Source organism: Ovis aries, chromosome 10 (genome assembly GCF_016772045.2).
Source record: "Ovis aries strain OAR_USU_Benz2616 breed Rambouillet chromosome 10, ARS-UI_Ramb_v3.0, whole genome shotgun sequence".
Lineage (NCBI taxonomy): Eukaryota > Metazoa > Chordata > Mammalia > Artiodactyla > Bovidae > Ovis > Ovis aries.
In genome coordinates, this window is record NC_056063.1 from 32,776,609 (window position 1) to 32,781,571 (window position 4,963).

A 4,963-nucleotide genomic window follows, 5' to 3' on the forward strand; every position below is an offset into this window, starting at 1 on the left:
GCTCCGGGGAGCCCTGTTGGCTGCCTGCGCCCCTACCCGTCCCGGTGAAGAGCGGAGGGGCAGAATGAAGGGCTCTGGGCTTCGTCCTACCCCAGCAAAAGGCGCCCGCGAATCATGGGTCCTCCATGGACCCCTAAGCACTGCTTATATTTATTTTCCATCTGCCACCACCCTTTGCAGAGTACTAACCTTGCATGATCCAAACTATCCAGTTCTTACTATTAAATTTTGGGTTTGCCTTCTTTATGGATTAATTTCCTGCAAGCTCTTACAACTTTCCTCCGCAATCTCCGGGGTAGTGCCTCCTTCCTAAACTTGGTTAAAATCACGTGGAGATATTTTAAAACTTCCTAGCCCAGAACATATCCTGGACCAATTAAATCACAGTTTTTGGCGGTGGAAAACGGGAATCCACAGTCTGGAAATTACCCACGTGATTCCAACGTGCAGACAAATTTGGGACCACTGCTCTATGGCTTGGTCGCACTAGAGTGTGGTCTTTGGAGTTAGTAGCATCATTAGAAATCGGAACCTCGGACCTTCTGGAATCCGAGAGATCTATAGGTGATTTGATACAAATTGGAATTTGAGCAGCTCTGTTCAGAGGCTTGAATGGTATGGGTATCTTGGCTCCTGGGGGACCACATATTTAAAGAACATCCTTGGAGGAGAATAACAATGACAGGATGGGGTGATGTTCTGCCAGGTGTGTATTTTTTCACAAACTTCATCACTCTGAATCATTCAGCAAGCCCTGTCTGAAGGTGATGAACTCTGCAAAGAAGTGCAGGTTTGAAAGCGAGCCAGGGCTTCCATGAGGATAATAGCCTGTCCTGTCAGGTGTCTGGAGGACTGGGAGAGGGTGTCTGGGACATGCGTTCACATGCTGCTTTTCTCCTCTGCTGACCCAGCCCCTCTTCAGGGACAAGTCCACACACATCCTTCCTAAGACTGTGAACATCGTACATGGTATCCCCCAGTGGTGGTTCTGGCTGTCTCATGTTCCACTGCACCCTGGAAGTGGTGAGGTGTATGATAAACCTCTTCCACATCCTCCCTCCTCTCGTTCTGACCCATGCCAAGCCCCACGCTCTGCTTCTGCCTTCCTGCTGCCTCCCATCCCTATAACCATCTGCTCTTCCCACGTGCTTCTCCATACCCAAGTTTTCATGCTCAGTCCCCTGATGGGAGGTTACTATAGTGAGAGAGCACTGGCTTTTCCCAGTTGGCTGTGATCCCACTAGAAAAGAGGTGTCCAGGGATCAATCCTCCCCAGACTTCTCTAGACCTCAGTTCTCCCCATTATCCAGCAAGCCTTATACCTTCTAACACTGGAACTGAAGGAAAAGAGTGTCTATAGTAGGATTAGAAGAGAAAGTCCTGGAGTCAGGAACACTGAGAGGCTACTGTTGTCAGCAGAATAGGAGGTCCAGCCTGTAGGGGGTGACCACAGGACCAGCAAGAAGGAGGCAGGTGGGAGACGTTCAAGTGCACAGGTAAAAAGGCAACTCAGTGAAGGTGGTAGTTAAAAGAATGGGCTTGGTAGTTTGGCAGACCTAACTCTGCTTGCTGGCTCTAGCATTTACTGTTTGACCTCACGATAGTTATTTAATTCCTGTGAACTTTGTGTTATCTGTGCAATGAGGATAGCGATATCTATGCCAGAGCATTGTTGTGAGGTTTATATGAGACAGTCAGTTCATGTGAAGTTGGCTCAGAGCTCAACTTGACAACCGCTGAGTCCATACGCTGCAGCTACTGAAGCCCGCAAGCCTAGAGCCTGTGTGCTCTGCAGCAGGAGAAGCCACCAGTGAGAAGCCCGTGCATCACAACAAAGAGTAGCCCCCGCTTGCCTCAACTAGACAAAGCCCACATCCAGCAATGAAGACCCACCACAGCCAAATAAATAGATAAATAAATCTTTATAGAAAAAAATTCGAAAATATTTTCCCCCACCTTGTGCTGGCTTATGCCTTCTATCCTTACACGTGCCCTGTGGTTGACAGGCTTCTGTGATGGCCCCCCGTGATCACTGCTTCCTGGTATCCCATCCTTGTGTAATCAGCCCCTCCATGGGGTAGACTGGACCCCGTGAATTGTTTCCAACTAATAGAATAAGGGAAAGGTAATGGGATGTGGTTAGGTTTGCAAAATATTGGGATTTCATCTTCCTCACAGACCTTCATTCCCTTCTGGGCTTGCGCACTCTGACAAAACAGCTACCATGCTGGAGACACCCACAAGGCAAAGAACTGAGGCTGGCCTTCCAGCCAATAGGGAACGGAGGCTGTTGCTCCAGCAGCCGTGAAGGAGCCGAATCCTGCTGACAACCGTGCAGGCTTAGAAGCAGATTCTGCCCCAGCCAGACCCTGGAATATGACCCTAACCTGGCTGCCTCCTTCTTTGCAGCCTGGAAGAGACCATGAAGCAGAGAACCAGGATAAGCCACACCCAGACTCCTGACCTGCAGAAATGGTAAGATAATAGGTGTGTGTTGGTTTATGCCACTAAATTTTGAGGTGGTTTGTTACCCAGCATTGACTAACACACAGTCAGTCTTTCATCACACGAAATTACTCCAGTAGTCCTGAATTCACCCTAAGGAGACAGCAGCTGAACAAAGAGGGTTCTGACAAGAGGGGGACTCTGACCCAGCATCCAATCACCACACAACCGTCTTCCTATCCAAAAGTCAGATACACAGCATGAAAGAATGCACGTAGTTATGGTGATAACTGGACAAAACAGCTCGAATATGGACTTCCCTGCAGTATACTGTCCCTTAATCCCAACTGTATTCTTTTCTTCTAATGGTTACTTCTCCCGTGTCGGTCCAGCACAGCCAAGACAGTCAGCCAGGGCCACTGTCCTTGCAGATCAAGCGAGGCACCAGGGCATCATCCCTGAAGCCCATGTTTAACTTAAAGCTCTGAACCTTTTTTTATTGATTGATTTTTTTGACTACGCCTTGTGGCTTGCAGGATCTTAGTTCCTTGACCAAAGATTGGACCTGGGCCCTTGGCAGTGAGATAGAAGAGTCCTAACCACTGGATCACCAGGGAATTCTCTGCTCCCTCTTTTATAGGCATGGGGAAGAAAGACCTTTGGATTCAACCCCAGTTGCGACTAACTACTTACGTATGACTTTGGGCAACTCTTCCCAACTTGCTCTTCCTTCTCTCCTCACACAGTTGTTCTGGGGATCACCTGGGAACTTGGTCAATTGACTGACCTCTCTGAACCTTGGTTTCTTCATCAGCCCATTGAGGATAGTAATACCTACATCGGAGATAGTGAAGATTAACAAGAAAATACATGTAAAGCACCTTTGCCAACCATGAAGCACTGTTGTTGATCAGTCACTCAGTCGTGTCTGACTCTTCACAACTCTGTGGACTGCAGCACGCCAGGCTGCCCTGTCCATCTCCAACTCCTGGAGCTTGCTCAAAACCTCATGTCCATCAAGTCAGTGATGCCATCCAACCATCTCATCCTCTGTCGTCCCCTTCTCCTCCTGTCTTCAGTCTTTCCCAGCATCAGGGCCTTTTCCAATGAGTTGGCTCTTTGCATCAGGTGGCCAAAGTATCAGAGCGTCAGCATTAGTCCTTCCAAGGAATATTAGATTGATTTCCTTTAGGATTGACTGGTTTGATCTCCTTGCAATCCAAGGGACTCTAAACAGTCTTCCCCAACACCACAGTTCAAAAGCATCAATTCTTCAGCGCTCAGCCTTCTTTATGATCCAACTCTCATATCCATATCTGACTACTGGAAAAGCCATAGTTTTGACAATATGAACCTTTGTTGGCAAAGTAATGTCTCTGCTTTTTATGTAAACTGTTATGATGCTAGGTTCTCAAACACTGGCTCAAACAAAAAATGAGTGAAGAGTTGAACCAAGGTCAGCCCAAGGACGACCAAGGTAGGATTGAGCAAGAGAGATTCTGCCCATCGGCCACATTCCCCGATACTTCCATCTCCCTCATCTGTCAGGGAGCCTCCGGGATCACTGATCATCTAAGTAGTCAAGAGAGGTCCCCAGGCGTCATCTGCTCTTTTGTCCTTGCTCCCAGCTGTCCTCTGTCAGCAGAGTCCTCGCCCTCTGGAAACATCTGTTCTTTGACTGTCCCTTCCCCCCACGACTTCCCCATCAGTGACCAGCAGAAGATCCAAGATCACCCCACTTGGTTGCCTGCTCACCACGCAGTTCCAGCCTGGCTGCTCCAATTAGCCCTCCTCTGGCTTTAGCCTGATTGCAGTGTTCTCCTGCGGCTGTAATTGCCGGGCCGGGGTAGGGCCAGCGCTTAGTCACCCCTCTCCCGCTTCAGATCCATCTAAGCCGGAAGCAGCCAGATTCCATCTAGTGAGCAGGGCCTGATTGTTCTCTGATTACTCACAGGGTCAGGTGCTTGAGTGCTCAGTTTCTATCTGCAGCCCATGCAAGATGTTCGTGTTCGATAATTTCCTCCATCAGCTTTTCTCACCGAGCCCACAGAGGTGCCGCCCCGCCTCCTGGCAGAGGTGAGCGGAAGCATTCGCCCCATCTTTGGATGGCTTTCCTTAGGGGTGGAAGCCATCCATCTTTCTTCACCCCCACTGTCTGCATCTCCTTCCGCTATCGTCTCACCTGATCTCCACATGCATCCTGCAGCCAGCTCCTGCTCTGTAGTCCTTTCTCCACACCACTGCTAAGGGATCCTTCCCCAGTGCCGGGGATTTCAGTGGCATCCCAGAGCTTTTAGGATAAAGACCCGACTCCTTGCTGTACCCCTACACTCAGCCTCACTGTGCATCCCTCCACTCTGGTCCAGGTCTACTGGGCTTCCTTCCTTACTCACATCCAGCAGTCATCCACTCTCCCGACATGCTCTTTTCTCAGTTGTATCACTCTTTCTTCTTGACTGAGTCCAGAGTTTTCCCAACACTGCCACGAAGAAATAGGAACCATCTCTCTCCAGACAGA